Genomic DNA, 22,806 nt, shown 5'->3' on the forward strand with positions numbered 1-22,806 from the left:
CTATAGAGCTTTGAAATAAGTAACGAAAAGCACTATAAATCATTATTGTTATTATTATTGTTTCATCAGGAAACAGCCTTTATGACATGCTATATGTTCTATTTAGAGAACTCAAATTGCCATGGTAGTCTGTCTCCATGTCCATGTCCCCTCTGTGACATCACCCACTGTTAGCAGTAGGCCTATGTTAACGGATATTTTTATCTCCTATTTAACCAATGGCATTATCATTCCAACATACTATAAAACACAGTGTAGTACAAATGTAGGCTACAATACATAGGCTATATAATATTGATCCTCACCCTGCCACCCAATCCTGCTTCTTCAAACTAAATGAGCTTTTACCAATTTTAGTAGCGTGCCTAACATACTTGGAAAACCTACTTTTGAAATGTCTTCTACCCCAGCGGCTGCTTTGAACTTGAAAAAAAATCTAAATGCAACATTTAAAGTGTTGGTCCCATGTTTCATGAGCTGAAATAAAAGATCCCAGAAATGTTCCATATGAACAAAAAGCATCTCTCAGATTTTGTGCACAAATTTGTTAACGTCCCTGTTCGTGAGCATTTCTCCTTTGCCAAGATAATCCATCCACCTGACAGGTGTGGCATATCCAGAAGCTTAAACAGCATGWTCATTACACAGGTACACCTTCTGCTGGGGACAAAAAAAAGGCCACTCTAAAATGTTCAGTTTTGTCACACAACACAATGACACAGATGTCTAAAGTTGAGGGAGCGCGCAATTGGCATGCTGACTGAAAGAATGTCTACCAGAGCGGTTGCCAGAGAATTTAATGTCCATTTCTCTACCATAAGCTGCCTTCAACGTCGTTTTAGAGAATTTGTCAGTACGTCCAACCGGCCTCACAACCGCAGACCACGTGCATGGCGTTGTGTGCTGATGTCAACGTTGTGAACAGAGTGCCCCCTGGTGGCAGTGTGGTTATGGTATGGGCAGGCGTAAGCTACCGACAAAGAACACAATTGCATTTCATCAATGGCAATTTGAATGCACAAAAATACCGTGACCAGATCCTGAAGCCCAATTTGTGGGGGGGTGGGGGGGGGGTGTACCTGTGACCAACAGATGCATATCTGTATTCCCAGTCATGTGAAATCCATAGATTAGGGCCTAATGAATTTCTCAATTGATGGATTTCCACATAAGAAACCTTTGAAATTGTTGCATTAATATTTTTGTTCAGTAGAATAGGTGGACAGCCATGTGGATGGTTTGAAATGTCTTCTGATTAGACCTTCCAAGCTAGATCATTCAAGCCAGTAAGATCTAGGTATTCCTCACACAACGAAACATTAGCTCATATGTTAGTGGCAGGTGTTTCATTCAATGTGTCCCATTTTTAACATTAAAAAGTTATTTATAGCAAAAAATTCAAACGCATATCAGTTTTATCCAATTATTTTCATTTCCGTGTAAAGGTCTCAAATGAAACACAGTAAGAAGCAATAAAGTAAACTATTTAAATATTCAGAGAAATAGCCACTTATCATTCGTCTTGACAGTCTCTGGTCATTCCACATGCAGACAGCTGTTGCTGTTCTCGGAACTCTATGACAATGGTGGCTTCCCGGTTGTGATATCATAAAGTGACATAACAGAGCTAGTCTTGGCCCCAAAATCTTAGTAAAGATGGAGGCTGGGAACACATTGGTTGTGCCCCCAAACGGTACACGGTTTCCTATAGTACACTACTTTTGAGTAGTGCACTAGGGGAACAGGGTGCCATTTGGGATGAATCTTACCACAAAAAGAACACCRGAGAAAATATACCCCAAATACCAGTACAATGTTTTATAAAACTTCATTTGAGTTAATGCTCAACATTTGAATCCCTTTTAAACAGCATAGTACATGTTCATTAATAATATTCASATATCATACAAAAAGTCGGAGTGAAACTACAGAGCACATTGCACAGTATTTTTTTAAGTTGTAAAATCATAAAAAAAGTTGCAATTCACTGCTCAACATCCCTGATAATATAATATAAAAAAWATATAAAAAACTTGTGGAGTTTCACACTGTGAAAACCGTGGTGCCTTTCAGAAGAGTTAAAGTCTGAACATTGGTCAGGACAAGGCATACAGAGATCCAAGGCCCTCACAGACCAACACAGTCAGAAATAGTTGTGCTTGTTGTACGACGAAGCAATCTTGCACAATATAATACATACAATCCTTTGGTATCTGCAATACAGTATATGAGCTGTAAACCAACAGCGTGTACTGTCAGCTTTTCAACTATTATTGTCACTCGTTCAGAGCTCCATACAAGGACCTCAATGTGCCAGAGTCCCTCTTGTTGGACCAAAACCAACATGAACTGGATGAGAAAGAGAGAAAAGAATGTACTTTTTTCTCTCTCCATCAAATCCATAAAAACAACCTTACAAGACTGCGATTGGACAACTGAAACCAGGAAACAAAACAAATCCACAAAAACTGAAATAAACACAAAGGCCAACAACTCAGCTAAAGACAAAACAAGACAAGCTGAGGCTAGAGAGCTCCTTACATGGGCTAGGTCTGAAAAGTGTACAAGGCATCAACTCTGACTATTCGGGTCCTTGATTCCTCCCTCTCGAAGCTCATTGGAAGCGGTCCGAGGGGTGGGACCTTCGAGCCTGTCCTCCAATGTGCTTAGAGAGGTCGGTAAGGAAATTAGGAATCAAGGACACGAGGAATTAAGATTTGATCACTTGTACACTTTTCAGCCACAGCGTGTAAACTACACTTCGTAAAGTGCCTGAAGATATAGCTTGCTTTTACGTACATAAAATATATTTTACATTCTTATCACCAATTATTTTTGTTACATTGAAAAATAACTATTCCCTGTGCTGAGAACAAAGACCTTTTCCTTTCATTTATTTTGTTCCAGCCACTTTGGCCAGTTACCACTTCATTCAGAGAGACCTGCTACAGTTACATCAATATGGACTCGGTGACACACACAAATATTAAAACACAGTCAAGTGAAAATTCAACACCATTATCTAATGCAGCGTTGCCCAACCCTCTCATCAGGCTTCCCCAGACATTTCACATTGTTTTAACCCTAAACTGGCACACCTGACACCATTAGTCAACTAATCATCATTTGGCTAATGGAATCAGGTGTGCCAGTTTATGGCTAAAACTAAAAAAAGTGAAACGTCTAGGGGGGGCCGAGGAGAGGTTGTGGAACCCTGATCAAAACGGACATAGTCCAGGGTAGTCAGAGTAGTTGAATGGTAGTTCTATGGTCAGCTTCTAGTCTCCATTCGTTGCTATGGAGTTCCGTTTACTCGCTCTTCAGCCTGTCACACTCTTCCCATTGCTCTGGTTGGCCAGTTCCCTCAGCTTCCTCCTCTTCAGGTATCCGGTGCTCTTGGCTCGGTTCATCCTGGCCCCGAAGTAGATGACCAAGTTAATAGGCACCAGGACAGTGGTCAGCCAGCCCTGAAGACAACAGAGGACCAGGTTAATAGCCACCAGGACAGTGGTCAGCTAGCCCTGAAGACCAGGTTAAATAGCCACCAGGGTAGTGGTCAGCCAGCCCTGAAGACCAGGTTAAATAGCCACCAGGGTAGTGGTCAGCCAGCCCAGTGGCAAGAGGTTAGTTAGCACTCAGTGTGGACATACTATACAAAACATTAGGAACACCTGCTCTTCCATGACAGACTGACCAGGTGAATCCAGATGAAAGTTATGATCCCTTATTGATGTCACCTCTTAAATCTTCAAAATTCAGTGTAGATGAAGGGGAGGAGGCAGGTTAAAGAAGGATTGTTAAGCCTTGAGACATGGATTGTGTATGTGTGCCATTCAGAGGGTGAATAGGCAAGACAAAATATTTAAGTGTCGGGGTATGGTAGTAGGTGCCAGGCGCACCGGTTTGAGTCCAGAACTGCAACGCTGCTGGGTTTTTCACGCTCAGTTTCCCCGTGTGTATCAAGAATGGTCCACCACCCAAAGAACATTCAGCCAACTGTGGGAAGCAGTGGAGTCAACATGGACCAGCATTCCTGTGCAACTCAATATTAGAAGGTGTTTCTTAATGTTTAGTACACTCAGTGTATACAGTGCAGTCGGAAAGTATTCAGACCCCTTGACTTTTTCCAGAGTTACGTTACAGCCTTATTCTAAAATKGATTAAATAGTTTCCCCCTGCAATGTCAAAGCTAAAAACAGGTTCGACAATAATGCAAAAGTATTTAAAAAAAAATGAAATATCACATTTAAATAAGTATTCAGACCCTTTACTCAGTACTATGAAGCACCTTTGGCAGCAATTACAGCCTTGAGTATTCTTGGGTATGACGCTACAAGCTCGGCACACCTGTATTTGGGGGATTTCTCCCATTCCGCTCTGCAGATCCTCTCAAGATCTGTCAGGTTGGATGAGGAGCGTCACTGCACGGCTATTTTCAGGCCTCTCCAGAGATGTTTGATCAGGTTCAAGTCCGGGCCACTCAAGGACGTTCAGAGACTTGTCCCGAAGCCACTCCTGCGTTGTCTTGGCTGTGTGCCATTGTCTTGTTGGATGGTGACCCTTCATCCCAGTCTGAGGTCCTGAGCGCTCTGGAGCAGCAAGGATCTCTGTACTTTTCTCCAATTCATCTTTGCCTCAATCCTGACTAGTCTCCCAGTCCCTGCCGCTGAAAAACATCCCCACAGCATGATGCTGCCACCACCATGCATCACCGTAGGGATGGTGCCAGGTTTCCTCCAGACGTGACGCTTGGCATTCAGGCCAGAGAGTTCAATCTTGGTTTCATCATATAATCTTGTTTATCATGGTCTGAGAGTCCTTTAGGTGCCTTTTGGCACACTCCAAGCGGGCTGTCATGTGGCTTCTGTCTGGCCACTCTACCATAAAGGCCTGATTGGTGAAGTGCTGCAGAGATGGTTGTCCTTCTGAAAGTTTCTCCCATCTCCACAGAGGAACTCTGTCAGAGTGACCATTGGGTTCTTGGTCACCTCCCTGACCAAGGCCCTTCTACCCCGATTGCTCAATTTGGCTGGGCGGCCAGCTCTAGCAAGAGTCTTGGTGGTTCCAAACTTCTTCCATTTAAGAATGATGGAGGCCACTGTTCTTGGGGACCTTCAATGCTGCAGACATTTTTTAGTACCCTCCCCCAGATCTGTGCCTCGAAACAATCCTGTCTCAGAGCTATACAGACAATTTGTTCGACCTCATGGCTTGGTTTTTGCTCTGACATGCACTGTCAACTGTGGGACCTTAAATAGACAGGTGTGTGCCTTTCCAAATCATGTCCAATCAATTGAATTTACCACAGGATGATCAATGAAAACAGGATGCACCTGAGCTCAATTTAAAGTCTCATAGCAAAGGGTCTGAATACATATGTAAATAAGGTATGGGTTTATTTTTTTATAAATGTACAAAAAATTATTATACGTGGTTTCACTGTCGTTATGGGGTATTGTGTGTAGATGGATGAGAATAAAACATGAAATACATTTTAGAATAAGGCTACAACTTAACAAAATGTGGAAAAAGTTAAGTGGTCTGAATACTTTACGAATGCACTGTACACAGAGGGTGCATTCACTATTCAGTGACGTGAAACAGAATGCTTCTACATGACAAATAGATCATACCAGCTCAGAACGTTCTGCACCAAACAGAAGAAAACATACTGAAAACRGGGAAGGACTACCTCGACTTGTCCAACAAGAAACGTACTTTTGTTGTTTTCAAAAACTTTTTAAAGGAAAACTAAGGGAGATGAGGGGGTCGGTCCGTACCATGACAGCGTGGGGGAAGTAGCCGTTGGTCTGGCCCTGCAGTCCGATGGTGGTCAGCTCAGCGGACACATAGCGCTCGGGGGTGGGCTTGTCCAGGGTGGGCTTCTTGATACGGGTCATCTTGGTGGCCACAAAGAATCGCAGTACACTCTAGAAAACAAAATGCAAGAGAGAAAGTTTAGCTGAAAATTAAACAACCTATATACAGCAACAGTATCCACGTTAAAGACACGACTTGAGACCTGTTGAGTTAGTGTTTCCCAATCTGGGACCTGGGAACCCAAAGGGGTAAATTTAGAATAGTTGAATCAAGTGTATGACCAAGATTAGGAAACATTGAGTTTTGTGGAACTGCAGGGCTGTACGGTGTAGCCATAGCTAGCTTTGTGGAACTGTACGGTGTAGCCATAGCTAGCTTTGTAGAACTGACGGAGAATAAGTCCAACGGAAATAAGTAGCGAACAGGGTCATGTTTTGTATGCAAACGTTGTAGAACGTTGTGCAAACGTTGTAGAACGTTGTGCAAACGTTGCAGATAGAAATGCCATGAATAGAGCTGAGGTGATCCCTTATCCTAGTCTACCCGCTAGAGAGGCATGTTTGTTCTACATAACACAATTGTACCTGAACGATGGCCAACGTGGTGTCCTGCTGAAAGTGGCCCAGGTTAACAGGAAGAGAGTTCCTACCTGGACAATGATTCCCTTGGCCTTGTACTCCTCCTGAAGTCCACGAGAGAAGAAGTCCACAAAAGCCTAAAGGTACCAAGAGATATTATCATCATCATGTACAGACCTATGCCATCAAAAGGAACATGAAAACGCAACATCCCAATTAGGATGTGACAAAAAACATTTAACTTAAAATACTTCAAATCAGTTAATGAACAGGTATTTTCACCAACCAAGAATTCACAAAATGGGACAAACACCCAATTGAGACTCTGCAAGCAGAATTCTGCAAAAATATACTTTGTGTACAACGCAAACCCCAAACAATGCATGCAGAGCAGAATTAGGCCGATACCCGYTGGTTATCTACATCCAGAAAAGAGCTGTTCAATTCTACATCCACCTAAAAAGGAAGTGATACACACACATTCCACCACAAAATCCTCACCTACAGAGAGATGAACCTGGAGAAGAGTCCCCTCAGCCAGCTGGTTCTGGGGCTCTGTTCACAAACACAAACACACCCTACAGAGTCCCAGGAGAAACACATTTAGACAAAACCAGCTTTTGAGAAAGCAAAAAGAACTACTTGACACTAGAAAGTATCAACCAAAAAAACAGAGCAAATTGGAATGCTATCTGTCCCTAAACAGAGAGTACAGTGGCAGAATACCTGACCATTGACTGACCACAAATAAAGAAAATCCTTGACTGTCTACAGACTGAACTTAACCTCGCTGTCTTCGAGAGCCAGGTCTGCCTATGTGTCCACTGCCAAACAAAATGAGGTACAAACTGAGCTACACCTCCTAACCTGCCAAATGTATGCCCACAATAGAGACACATATTTACCCACAGAGAACACAAGCCCATAAAGAATTGGAAAACAATTCAAAACATTGATAAACTCCCATATCTGTTAGGCAAAATACCACAGTGTGACATCACAGTAGTAAGATTTGTGGCCCGTTGCCATGACAAAAGGCTAACCAGAGGAGCACAAACATTGTAAATACAACCTATATCTGTATTTATTTTCCCTTTCATACTTTAACACTGTACATAGCCAATAATATAGMATTTGAAATGTCTATATTTTTTTTAAACTGAGTGTAATGTTTACTGATCGTTTATCATTTGCTTCGTAAACATACGTTTCCCCATGCCAATAAATCCCTTTGAATATGAGAGAGAGCGCCCCCTACTGAACTACAGCTGGAGAACCAAAAGGCTTCGCTATATGTAACAAATACTACTATGGAACATTTTATAAACACGTGTGCACGTGTGTTGTATCTGTCGGTCTGCGGGTGGTGCGTGTCTGTATATAGAGGTCTATGAGTGGCCCTTGCCTTGGAAGAGGAGTATACAGTGAGGAGTGGGACAGGGTACATGCCACTGCCAGAGGAGATGTTGAGGACCACACCTTTGGACCTGAAACACACAAAACAAAAAAAAGGGGATGAGAGGACTTTCCTCTTGTTCTGCTATGGCGCGCTGGAAGGTGGCGTGGTCTGTTTGTCAGAGTACAAGCAGACTAGTTCCACTGTAAACTGCCACACACAGTAATCAAAGTCACTGTGTGGGTTGCCATGGCAGCCGCTTGCTGACGTAGTTTGCGCCCCTGTTGCTGCAGTGATGTAGTGAACATGGGGTTGGTTGGCCCCTCACCTTTCCATTGGCTCAGAGATCCCATGTGATTCGTCCGAGCCAATCTGAGGGCGCACTTTGTGTGAATTGAAAAGCAGCTGGTCAGAATGGGGAACAAAGAAAGAGAGGGCTAGAAAGAAGGAGGGGAGGCGCAGCTGGGAGGCGGGGGAGCTGGGAGAAGGGGGAGGCACAGCTGGGAGGCGGGGGAGGCGTTACTGGGAGGTGGGGGAGCTGTGAGAAGGGGGAGGCGGCGGCGCAGCTGGGAGGAGGAGGAGCTGTGTATTAGTGTATCCTCTGGATAACACTCTGTTGGTCCCCTGTTCTAAACACATCAAGGCCGTCTTCATATCATGGTCCTTCTAATAGAGCACATTTAGGCTTTTCTGGTGTAGGTTCCAGCATCGGAATAGCCTGAGTGCCACAGCTCGTTTCTGCCCTCTTGCCAACTCTTTATGGAATTAAGAGTGACAAGTAGTGGAATGATCTCTCAACAGACTGGTACCCACACTGGCATTAGAAGGGGGTGGGCGAAGAAAAAAAAAAAAAAATATCTACCACTCAGGTTGACAAAGGATTTTATTTAGAATTTGTAGTTTTACGGTGACGCACGGCATTGTCATGTGGCTGAGCATGACAAGAATTTGACTGAGACGTAAAACCCCTTATAAAGAACTGCCTCAGACTACCTAGTTTGGAACTAACGYCAATGAAAACTGAATGAACGTTCCTTTATGAAATGTGGCAACAGCACTTATAAAAGGAAACCAACTCACCTCTGAACCATTCTGGGCAGGACGAGACGGGTCATCTGAAAAGGGAAAGAACGGTCAACTCCTGAGCAACAGGTCAACGATCTGACAGAACAGGCCAGGAATCAGTGGCTGCAGCATATAGAGTATTAAATAAATATAACACGTGGGACACTTCTACAGATCACACTTGATGCAAATATTCAATTTCTAGACAAAATTCTAATTTCGATTGGACAAGACAGTTGTCTCTAAAAACACTGTCATTTAAAGTTATACAGGACCAGTGATGAACTTTAGATCCCACTACAGATTTACCCCAGTGGCATTATGGGAGATGTATGGCACACTGGTACATTTCAGCCACGTGAGAGGCAGGGCGAGAGGGAAAGAGAGAGGAAGGGTAGTCTATGGGTGAACACTGACAGTTTGGTGTAGTTCACCGATGCTCTGGGAACCTGCAGATAGCACAGCAGCAACAGTGAAGGAGGAGAGGAAAAGGGGGGGGTGACGAGGAAGAGAGAAATATGGACGCCCATCTACATGCCGTCTGTGCCAGTGATACCAGTGTGTCGTCAATACGTTGTCTTACCACTGAAAACCCTGAACTTGGCCTCAGAGAGACGAAGTGCACAGTGTCACTGATAAAAATATACTAGATGATAAATCTATGGTATACATATACACTCATAGAACTGCTCCAGAAACGAGAGAACTCTTACCTGGCAAACAGAGGTCATGTTGACATTGATCACGTTGGTGATGAACTATAATGTAGAAGAAAAAAATATTTAGTTTAAGTATTAAAACTCTCCTCTCAAACAGTTTTGAAAGTGGTTCTGAAGAGCCAAAACAGGTCCCAGTTGTGTACTACGTCATCCAATTCTGTACTACGTCATTTATTATGTGTGTCACGAATTTTGCAAATAGTGTGATATGTTACGAATTTGTTGTGCTTAAGATCCCAGATTGCATCTTTAAATCATTCCAAATGCGAACAGTCTTAGTAAATTTTTCTACAGCTAAAGTAACRCTAGGAACCTCCTGGAACTCAACTGGTTTCAAAAGGTGTCAGTCTCCCYGAAGGTGACTGGTGTCAGTCTAACTGATGGTGAGCCCATGCTTCACTCACATTTCTTTTTTTCTTAAAAAAAAAAAAAATACTCACGTTGTCCAGGTCAGGAATATGCAGGAAGTACTCAGGGTAGGGATAGGAGATTCCAACATTGTTCACTGTTGAATAATTGTTTTATTTAAAAGCAGACGAGACCRTAGTTATTGGCAATAAGGAAATTAAAAACGGTGCTGCTGTTACTCTTGAAAGCCACCAGRGGGCAGCAGGACCTTATGAGAGCAAGGCGTTCATAAAAAGGGCACACAACCACACCTTAAACTGGAAGAGCAAGCCAAGCAGCACATGTACTTATGGGCTCTCACACAAAGAACAATGGTCTTGTCTGAAAGTGACACTGTCCACACAGCAAGAATGTGGACTGACGGAGAGTGACATCTGAAAACGAATAAACTCTGTAGGTACTTCCTAAGGCATACTAGTAGGCGGTTCATTCTGAATGACCACACTGAGAATAGAGTAACACTTCTACTGTTTTAGGGTCACATAACTCCAGGGTTAGAACTCAGGACTGACTGCATCTTATTTTCTAAGGTGTCAAAGTACAGTCCGTGGACCAGCGACACGACCCGACAGTCCGTGGACCAGCGACACGACCCGACAGTCCATGGACCAGCGACATGTGTTGTTAAACAAAAGTGTTAACATGCATGCCACCATAGTGTCAGTGTGTTGCTGGGAAATGTAAAAAAAACAACAAAAAAAACACATTTAACTCGGTACAACAAACAAAACGTGCAATGTCAAAAGTGTGTGTGTGCGCGAGAGTCGTTTATCTGTGTAGATTATGAGACCGATGTCAGTATGTGGTTTGTGAGGATATTTTGTGAAACAGATGAGAATGTGGTGRTATACAGAGCGAGGACGACCAGACAAAGGGAACATCTACCCAACACTCCGATCTCCAGGCCTGCCWGTCCAGCCTCGATCTTGGGGTAGATATCCGACAGACCAAAGTCCACAGCGATGGTCCTGGTCTCCACCTTGTATTGCTCCTCTGTAAACAGGAGGAAAACACAGTTGGGTTAACGGTGGGACATTAATACAACATTCCATTAATGATGAGCGTGAGGAGAGCAGTACATATTCGAGGAGAGATTTATATGGTTGTCTGGCTGTGTTTCAATGCTTTCCTAATCAGTTATAGTTTAGGTGCAGACAGGAGGCAGCAAAGTTAACTTCGCATTCTAATGTAGAGACAACCTGGGGGAAAAAAACACGCCCATCAAGTAGTCTCCACTTCCTATGGCCTACATACTCACACCTCACATTCATACGTTATCAGTCAGCCCATTCACTGACTGCACTAAGCCCCTTCCATGTCCCATCCAACAGGTGATCGATCCCTCTTTCAACAACAAAAAAATTCAATTTCTTTTTTAAATCAGCAGTATGAAAATACACAACTTTCCCTACTCAAACAGGAGTGGGCGATGTATACAAAGAGACAACAACAAAAAAATACGTAAAAAAAAACTCCTTTCCCTCTTCTCCTTTAACACGCTTGCCGCAATTAGAATGTAGAATACTCGTTTGTCTGATGTGCGCCCCGGTACGAGAGAAATTCAGGGGGATGCGCCAGTCACAGAGAGGGATATTTGTGAACACAGCCAGGAGTCACCACTGCTGGATAAGGGGTGACATTTAGGTAAAAGCCTTGGAGAGATACCCTACATGGCCAAACGTATGTGGACACCTGCTCGGCAAACATCTCATTCCAAAATCACGGGCATTAATATGGAGTTGGGTCCCTCCTTTGCTGCTGTTAACAGCCTCCATTCTTCTGGGAAGACTTTCCACTACATGTTGGAACATTGCTGCGGGGACTTGCTTCCATTTCAGTCACAAGAGCATTAGTGAGGTTGGGTACTGATGTTTGGTGATTAGGTCTGGCTCGCAGGCGGCGTTCCAATTCATCCCAAAGGTGTTCGATGGGATTGAGGTCAGGACTGGCCAGTCAAGTTCTTCCACACCGATCGACAAACCATTTCTGTATGGACCTCGCTTTGTGCAGAGGCATTGTCATGATTGTAACAGGAAAGGGCTGTCTAGAATGTCATTGTATGCTGTAGCGTTAAGATTTCCCTTCACTGGAACTAAGGGGTCTAGCTCGAACCATGGAAAAACAGCCGCAGACCATTGTTCCTCCTCCACCAAACTTTACAGTTGGCACTATGCAGTCGGGAAGGTAGTGTTCTCCTGGCATCCGCTAAACCCAGATTAGTCCATCGGAATGCAAGGTGAAGCGTGATTCATCACTCCAGAGAACGCGTTTCCACTGCTCACGAGTCCAACGGCGGCGAGTGTTACACCAATTCAGCTGACGCTTGGCATTGCACATGGTGATCTTAGGCTTGTGTGTGGCTGCTCAGCCATGGAAACCCATTTCATGAATCACCCGACGAACAATTATTGTGCCGATGTTGCTTCCAGAGGCAGTTTGGAACTCAGTAGTGAGTGTTGCAACCCAGGAGACAATTTTTTACGCGCTACAGCACTCGCCGGTGCCGTTCGGTGAGCTTGTTTGGTCTACCACTTTGCAGCTGAGCTGTTGTTGCTCCTAGATATTTCCACTTTAATAACATCACTTACAGTTGACCTGGGCAGCTCTAGCAGGGCATCCTATGATGGTGCCATGTTGAATGTCACTGAGCTCTTCAGTACGGGCCATTCCACTGCCGATGTTTGTGTATGGCGATTACATGGCTGTGTGCTCGATTCTATAAACCTGTCAGCGATGAGTGTGGCTGAAACAGCTGAATCCACTAATTTGAAGGGGTGTCCACATACTTTTGGACATGTAGTGTACAACGCAGGCCTGCCCACGCAGACATCTTCATCTTCCTACACACTGTGCCCTTAACCCGACAGCTTTCCATGACGACAGCCATCTGAAGGGCTTCCAGGCTTCCACAGACAGGAGTGTGTATCCCCATGTCATATACAGTTCCTGTAATGATGTACAGGCTAGCCTTTAGTAAAGGCTGGGGAAGCTTTTTAAAGTGGCCCCCATCTTACACGTCAGCAGACCTGGTGCATGCACACACACACACACACACACACACACACACAACACACACACACACCACACACAACACACACACACACACACACACACACACAGACACACACACACAACACACACACACAACACACACACACACACACACACACACACAACACACACACCAACACACACAACAACACACACACAACACACACACAACACACACACACACCACAAATATTCCATAAATGTTACTTGTACATACAACTTGGTTGCAGATAGTTATTGCGAGTGTAGTGAAGTGCTTGTGCTCTCTAGTTGACAGTGCAGTAATATCTAACAATTCACCACTACTAATACACACACACCTAAAGGGATGGAATAAGGAACATATGTAGATTAATATATGGATGGGCAATGACCGAGCGGCATAGGCAAGATGCAGGAGATGGTATAAAATACAGTATATACACATTGAGATGAGTAATGCAAGATATGTAACATTATTAAAGTGACGTTATTAAAGTGACTAGTGATCCATCCATTAGCATTGGGATGACTGCCAGACATCAGTCAGAAAGAGGTGCAACACACACACACTTACCAAGCTGCCTGGAGACGTCATCCAGCTTGTCCTGGGAGCGACTCATGAGCATCATTGCAAACCTTTTCCAGCGAGCTGAGATGGAGGGGCGAGAAGAACGCAGTATACTGAAACACCATCACCCCAGTTACTGAACACCATCACCCCAGTTACTGAACACCATCACCCCAGTTACTGAACCAGGGAACTCTACTGGTCTTGAATGGGAGACTCAATAGGAATCAAGCTACACTGTTGCATGGTCCAAATACCACGTCTTGACTGGAGAGAGCTGTCGCATGGGCCGGCCAACTACCACGTCTGGGTTTTTACTACTACTCTAAAACACATGGCCCAATGACAAGGGTTCTCCAACTCAACATGGAACTCTGTGCGTGTGTGTGGAACTGAGTAGTAGCCAAGGAACCACTGCTCTCCTGCGTTTTTCTATAGAGGAAATGAAATAATGGGCCCATGCAGGAAACTCGCCTTCTCTGCATAGACTTTCCCGATTCAGTCTGTGGCTCCCGTCACAACTGGAGATAAGGAAAGAGAGAGAGAAAAAAAGGGGAGAGATCAGTACAGAGGGGCCAGTACAGGTTCTCATAACATTTCAGCCGGGTGCCAAATCACTATACACCACACTTCAAACTGTATGGACTGCTAACATATAGTGGGGAATATATGACATAGCCAATATATTGGGGTCTAACATACTGAACAAAAATAACTGCCACATACAACTATTGCTACAATTTTACTGAGTTAAAGTTCATATAAGGATATCGGTTAAATGAAATGAATTAGTTAGGTCCTAATTATGGATTTCACAAGACTGGGCAGGGGTGCAGCCATGGGTTAGCCTGGGAGGGCACAGKCCCACCCACTGCGGAGCCAGGCCCAACCAGTCAGAGGTTTTCCCCACAAAAGGGCTTTATTACAGACAGAAATACTCCTCAGTTTCATCAGCCGTCCAGGTGGCTGGTCCCAGATGATCCCGTAGGTGAAGAAGCTGGATGTGGAGGTCTTGGGCTGACATGGTTACATGTGGTCTGTGGTTGTGAGGCTGGTTGGACATACTACCAAATTCTCAAATTATGTTGAGGCGGCTTATGGCAGCGTAATTAACATTCAATTCTCTGGCAACCGCTCTGGTGGACATTCCTGCAGTCAGCATGCCAATTGCACACTCCCTCAAAACCTGAGACATCTGTGGCATTGTGTTGTGTAACGAAACTGCACATTTTAGTGGCCTTATTGTATCCAGCACAAGGTGCACCTGGGTAATGATCATGCTGTTTAATCAGCTTCTTGATATGCCACACCTGTTAGGTGGATGGATTATCTTGGCGAAGGAGAAATACTCACTAACAGGGATGTAAGCAACATTTTAGAGGAATAAGCATATGGAAAATGTCAGATCTTTTATTTCAGCTCATGAAACATGTGACCAACACTTTATATTTTTGTTCAGTATGCATTAACATGAAGTGTCCTCTTGCAATTCCTGTCAAGGCTTTCAAAAGAAACTCATTACAGAGAAAATTCCTTTGTTTTAGCTAAAATGTGACGCCATAATTTCTGGTCAGACTGCTTTTCGGATGATCAAAACAGCAACACAGACTTTCCACAGTACTGGAGCCTTCACAGGTACTGGATGGCAATCGGTTCAAATAGAACATCTGTGCCAACAGCAAATCAGTCAAGGAGACACACCCAACAACGTTATTAATCCACATGACAACGGACAAACGCGGTACTGAAAGAAGAAAATAAGTAGTATAAATTCTACAACATTATCAATAAGCTATGCTGACTCATTTTAAAACGAGGCTTCTTGACAATGGTCTTTACAGTTGGCTGAAGAGATATTCTTTGTTATAACCACTTGTTTTATAGAACTAAAGACAGYGGCGCCCAAGCAGGATAGATGGATGTACAAGGAGTCCGGACTGATGTTCTAGTGACATTCTCTGCTCTCCTTGTCAGGAGGGAGCATGGCTATTTTTAGCCAGCTTCTGCCCTTCACCCCTAGTCCCTGCCTGACTGATCAACACACACACACCTCTCTCTACCCAAAGCCATCAGATTCAGGATGTTCAGGGTGGGAAGTGGGTACCAATGCTTACTATTACCCTACCCCAAACCATCATGCACCATGACAGGCACTGTAGCAGAGGAACTAACCCACAGATGAAAGATTCATACAGGCAGTAGCCATTATTATCTAGCACTGAGCTGGAGAGGGGGGGGGGGTGATGACGAACAAGAAGCACAAGAGAGGGAGGGAGAGCAGGGATCCTAGGGGTGGCTAAAAATAGAAAGAGCAGAATAATGAGAAGAGGGAGAGAGAAAGTGAACAAAGGAGGGAGAGCACAGCACAAAGTGAAAAGAGAAGCAGATTCCCTGGCCATCTTAAGAATTAAAACACTCCTTGGCAGAAAAGCATCAATGGGCAACTGACTGCATCACATCAGGTTGACAAAAAAAAGGGGGAGTCTGGGGGATGGGAGGAGGAGGGTATTCACAAGATGGAGAGAGAGAAAGAAACACCATGTTAACAGATCAGTCCTTCCCTCTACAGGAAAAACAGACAGAGTGAGAGAGAGTGAGAGACAGAGTGAGAATTCATGGCTCCCTGAAATGATGCAACGTATATTGATCTCATGTCTCAACGTATAGGTTGCACATCAGTGTGTGTGGCATGATAGTACATCTGAAATGTAACTTTATCACCTAAAATGGTGGGCCGCTTTTGACCAGGGTTCCAATAGGGTAGCAACTGCTAGCGACTGGAACGAGTTGCAACACTCAAACTGGACAGTTTTAATCTCAATCTCTTCATTCAAAGACTCAAATCATGGACACTCTTACTGACAGTTGTGGCTGCTTTGTGTGATGTATTGTTGTCTCTACCTTCTTGCCCTTTGTGCTGTTGTCTGTGCCCAATAATGCTTGTACCCTGTGTTGCTACCATGCTGTGTTGTCATCTTAGGTCTCTTTTATGTTGTGTTGTCTCTTGTCGTGATGTGTGTTTAGTCCTATATTTTTTATTAATTTAATTTTGTATTTTTAATCCCAGCTCCCATCCCCGCATGAGGCCTTTTGGTAGGCCGTCATTTTAAATAAGAATTTGTTCTTAACTAGTTAAATAAAAGGTTAAATAAACGTAAAAAATACCTAGGTAGCACACCCTAGGGAATAGGAGCCATTTCAGATCTATTCATAGACTGCCATAGGGAATAGGGGCCATTTCATATTCATTCATGGACTGCTATAGGGAATATGAGCCATTTCAGACCCATTCATAGACTGCCCCATTGTGTTGTACTCTTGTGAAATGGAATAAAACAATAGATCAAAAAGATGCTGGAAAATCATTCATTCAACATTTCCACTCATAGACCCAGAAAGGAACATTGTGTTCAAACTTCTCATTGTTAAAATTCAGTCACACACACACCAGGGCTACAAGAAGAATGGTTAATTCCCCTCACGTGAGGCGAGAGTTACGTCGGTGACAATCCTCACACAAAAGGGGCTACGCAAGCAGCCGTGAGTGACATCACAGCAGCTGACGCTTCTCTACTGGGAGGACAGGAACACAATGACAACCAATGTGGGGGGAGGGGTTACTGTGTGTGTGTGTATCCATAGAGCCCTTTTTAGTGTTGAATTGAAATGTAGAACGTCTCATTGGCGCAAATGTTTCACTCCCATCTCATCTACCTTCAAGACCCAAAAAATTATCCTAAATGCAATTTTGGCTCAATGATGCCCCGAGCGGGGAGGGCATCAGTTGCACTCAGCGCAGAGTGCTGCACATTACGTAGCCGAGGTAGCTGCTGTATATCGACGTTCCCTCCCTCGGCCACACAGCGGAGCTGCCCCTGCCTGCCTACCGCAACAAGCTGAGCTCTTCCCTCTACAGACCCCCTATGGCTGCCCAGTCGCATCGAGCAACATGGAAAACACATAGGGTCTCATGAAACTGAAAACACATACTGTATAGCCTAGAGCCTCATGCAACAGAGATTCTTTAGACCTTGTCAAGGAATTGACACTGAAAAAGGGAGGGGGATAGAAAACCACCTACTATGGCTGATATCGTGTCTGCACTCAGCAATGCATTCTCCCCAACGGAAGACCCATAGGAGCAGTGCGTGAAACCTTATTTTAGCCTCCTATTGCAGCACAGTTCATGGCTGTATACAATACAGCGCTGTAGCAAATACAAAAAATGGGTACCAAACTACAAGTGGATCCCTGTCTCTGTGAGGAGAAGCGAGCCTCTCGCCTCTCGTTGCGTAATCTGTCCCACCCCTCTCCCTCCTATCAACGAGCCGCCCCCTCCCAAGAGAGGAGTGTGTGGTGGGGGAGGGCGAGGGCTGCAGTAGAAGAGCCAACGTGCCCTCCACCACCACCACCACCCTCTCAGACACACGCTGCTTTAAATAGCAGGAGAAGAAGAAAGTCACATGGGCAAACAAACATAGAATAGAAGAAAAATACTGCAGAGCAAATCAGCTGAGAGAGAAAATACATGTTTTACTAAAGTCTACTTCAGAGCCACCCAGGACCAAAAATAGCATCTATATTTAGGTCCATGACGTCTCTTACTGGTCACATGCTTGTTACAAAAATCAATAGTTTATTTTTCTTCACATCTCAACTTCTCTCTCGGGGGTATGTTTGGAGAGAGGAGACTTTAGGGCAACTTGTTGCTTTCTAATCCCCCCCGTTGATGCCTAGTTAACTTATTAAAGATCGACATCAATAAATAGAAGGGTTTCATTTAAAATGATAACATACTGTAACTGCAGCAGATATCTAAACAACCAGAACAGGCATTCCTTTAAGAATGGTGATACTGCAGCAGATATCTAAACAACCAGAACAGGCATTCCTTTAAGAATGGTGATACTGCAGCAGATATCAATACGACCAGAACAGGCATTCCTTTAAGAATGGTGATACTGCAGCAGATATCTAAACGACCAGAACAGGCATTCCTTTAAGAATGGTGATACTGCCAGCAGATATCTAAAACGACCAGAACAGGCATTCCTTTAAGAATGGTGATACTGCAGCAGATATCTAAACGACCAGAACAGGCATTCCTTTAAGAATGGTGATACTGCAGCAGATATCTAAACGACCAGAACAGGCATTCCTTTAAGAATGATGATACTGGAGATTCTTGAAAACACAATTCTAAATTAAAGCCACTTAAGGTCATTCGATTTGTGTTAAATATCAAATATGGTGGCATGTTGCATGACAGTCTAGAGAATTAGATATAAAATATTATTGATCACTGCATTAAATGGTACGTAAGCTTATCTGCAAGACAAAAATACAACTTAAAAAATAAAAAAAACAGTCTAGATTCAGCAGGTTTCTCTGGGTACCAAGGTGCTGTAGAGAGACTTGAGATCAGACACCTCTGAAACCAAGCAGGATAGTATTATGATACTCTGTCATCAACACTTAAACTGGCGTGCATTGTCTGCCCAAGGCACAGCAACAATGCAGTATGAACACATCCCTTCAACCAACATCTATCACTCCAGTGTTTAATTGCTAAATTGTAATTATTTTGCCTCTATGGCCTATTTATTGCCTTAACTCCCTAATCTTACTACATTTGCACACACTGTATATAGACTTTTCTATTGTGTTATTGACTCTATTTGTTTATGTGTAACTCTTTGATTTTGTCGCACTGCTTTGCTTTATCTTGGCCAGGTCGCAGTTGTAAATGAGAACTTGTTCTCAACTGGCCTACCTGGTTAAATAAAAAATGTGAAATAATATTTTTCTCAATAAAATAACTAAAGAAGGTGTTAAAGTTATGAGACCATACGGAGACATAGGCGTCCCAATGCTCTACAGTCAAGAGATATTGCCAAGGAGGTAAACAATACACAAAACTCAACTGTAGAGCCTTGCACGATGTCAACGTATGTCTCGAATGTGTCACCTATATTGAGACAACCAATACATCGGAAAAGAAGGCCAGAGGAGAATGGGTTTAGAGTTATTGCCAAGGAGGAGGTGGTAACCATTCTGATTCCAATACCCAGAACTCTCGACTGAAACTGACAGAAAAGAACATGCTATTGATTGACAGGTTTAGAGATCAGTATTACTGAAGTATTTACGGTGCAATACATCACTCCAAAATGGGGCACTACGCCATGTGTTGTGTACACACTTGACACTGACAGATAAGGAACCGGTGCTGTGCATTTTTCGGGACACTAAATCAACACTTATTGACCCCCATTACAGAACAGCTACACTGCTACGGTGGGATCTCCTAACAAAAAGACAATCGAAAAATAGTTTTGGTTCAAACCATTCAGACTGACTAAACAGGACAAGTGGACAGGAACAGCACCGTGTGGGAATATTTTGTATCGTGACGACAAAGTCTAGGTGACGGGGGGTGAAGAGAGAGAAAGACGAAAAGGAAAGAAAGAGAGAATGATTTTTTTTGAAAGATCAAGAGATGGATGGAGAGATGAGAGATGCTGCTGGCTGGAGACGGAGAAGAGTGGAGAAGAGTGGAGGAGAGGGGGGCTGGTGGGGGGGCCTGAAATGAAGAGGTGCAGCATTCTTTACCCAGCAGCCCCGGAGCATGTTCGTCACATGAACTGCAACACCGCTCTCTCTCTAGTACAACTCTTTCTTTCAAAACCCCCCAAACACACAACCATTCACACCACTAGGGGGAAGCACATTCACAAGCATAGAGAGCTGCAGACCATTCCTGAGTAACAGACACACTGGCGATACATTTCATTCACATATGTGCATGTTCCTTACAATGAACGAAACGCTGCTCTAACCCCCCCCCCCCCACCCTCCGTATACACCACCACTACACCCCCTTCGGCGTCTCCACACCCATTAACCACTACCCCCCCGGCGTCTCCACACCCACCACCACTACCCCCCTCCGGCGTGTCACTCCCCCCACTACCGGCATCTCCACCCCACAGGAGTCTACACCCACCACCACCCCCGGCGTCTCCACACCACCACCACTACCCCCCCTTCGGCGTCTCCACACCCATAACCACTACCCCCCGGCGTCTCCACACCCACCACCACTACCCCCCCTCCGGCGTGTGTCCACTCCCCCCACTACCGGCATCTCCACCCCACAGGAGTCTACACCCACCACCACCTCCCGGCGTCTCCACACCCACCACCACTACCCCCCCTTCTGGCGTCTCCACACCCATAACCACTACCCCCCCGGCGTCTCCACACCCACCACCACTACCCCCCTCCGGCGTGTCCACTCCGCCCACTACCGGCATCTCCACCCCCGCCACCAGGAGTCTACACCCACCACCACCCCCGGCGTCTCCACACCCACCACCACTACCCCCCCGGCGTCTCCACACCATAACCACTACCCCCCGGCGCCTCCACACCCACCACCACTCTACCTGCGTCTCCACACCCACCACCACTACCCCCCCCCGGCGTCTCCACAGCCCATAACCCACTACCCCCCCGGCGCCTCCACACCCCGCCACCACTCACCCGCCCGCGTCTCCACTCCCCAGCCACTCGACCCGCGTCTCCACCCCCCCCACCACTCGACCATGGGTCTCCCACCGCCCCCACCCACTCGACCCGCGTCTCCACCCCCCCCCACACTTACCGCTGGTCTCACTCACACCCCTTGGTCGCCACCCCCCCAACTCTACCCGCGTCTCCACCCCCCACCACTTCTAACCGCGCGTCTCCATCCCCACCCACTCTACTCCGCGTCTCCACTCCCCCACCACTGCTAACCCGCGTCTCCACACCCACCAACCACTACCCCCGGCGGTCTCCACACCCATAACCACTACCCCCCCGGCGCCTCCACACCCACCACCACTCTACCTGCGTCTCCCACACCCACCACCACTACCCCCCCCGCCGGCGTCTCCACACCCATAACCAGCTACCCCCCCGGCGCCTCCACACCCCCCACCACTCGACCCGCGGTCTCCACTTCCCCAGCACTCGACCCGCGTCTGCCACTCACACTGCCCCTTGGTCATCCACCCCCTCACCCACTCTACCCGCGTCCTCCACTTCCCCCACCGACTCTAAACAACACCCCCTGCGTCTCCACTCACCACCCCTGGTTCTCACCCCCCCAACAACTCTACCGGTCTCACCCGCCCAACCACTTCTACCCCGCGTCTCCACTCACACCTTGGTCGTCCACCCCCCACCACTCTACCCGCGGTTCCACTGCCCCACCACTCTACCCGCGTCCCACTCACACCCCTGTGGTCTCCACCCCCTCCCCACTCAGCGCTGGGACTCGCTTCAGGACTCCACTCCCCCAACCACCTCTACCCGCGTCTCCCACTCACACCCCTTGGTCTCCGACCCCCCCCACCGACTCTACCCGCGTCTCCACCACTCTTCCCGCGTCTTCCACCCCCCCACCACTCTACCCGCGGTCTCCACCCCCCCCACCACTCTCCCGCGTCTCCAACCCCCCCCACCACTCTACCCGCCGTCTTCCACCCCCCCACCACTCTAACCCGCGTCTACACTCCCCCACGCACTCATACCGCGGTCTCCACTCACAGACCCCTTGGTCTCCACCCCCCACCACTCTAACCCGCGGTCTCCACTCACACCGCCTTGGTCTCCCACCCCCCCCCACCGTCATCTACCCGGCGTCTCCACAGCCCACCACCACTACCCCCCCGGCGTCTCCACACCCATAACCACTACCCCCCCCGGCGCCTCCACACCCACCCACCAACTCTACGCTCGGTCGCCACACCCATCCACCACTAACCCCCCCCAGTCCCGGCGTCTCCACACCCATTAACGACTACCCCCCCCGGCGCCTCCAACACCCCCCAGCCGACTCGCCGCGTCTCCACTCCCCCAGCATCTCGACCCGCGTCTCCACCCCCCCCACCACTCGATCGCGCGCTCTCCACCCCCCCCCACACTGCGATCCGCGTCTCCACCCCCCCCACACTCTACCCGCGTTCGCCACTCACACCCCTTGTCTCCACCCCCCACCAACTCTACCCGCGTCTCCACCCCCCCCACCACTCTACCCGTCTCCACCCCCCACCACTCTACCCGCGTTCTCCACTCCCCACCACTCTACCAGTCTCCACTCCCCCACCACTCTACCCGCGTCTCCACTTCACACCCCTTGGGTCTCCACCCCCCCCCACCAACTCGACCCGC

General features: G+C 46.4%; 1 pseudogene; it reads right to left on the bottom strand.

Moving 5' to 3' along the window:
- Window positions 1-1,794: 1,794 nt before the first annotated feature.
- Window positions 1,795-22,806, bottom strand: part of LOC111972052 (very-long-chain 3-oxoacyl-CoA reductase-A-like) — a 28,121-nt pseudogene continuing 7,109 nt past the window's right edge.

Source organism: Salvelinus sp. IW2-2015, linkage group LG13 (assembly GCF_002910315.2).
Source record: "Salvelinus sp. IW2-2015 linkage group LG13, ASM291031v2, whole genome shotgun sequence".
NCBI lineage: Eukaryota > Metazoa > Chordata > Actinopteri > Salmoniformes > Salmonidae > Salvelinus > Salvelinus sp. IW2-2015.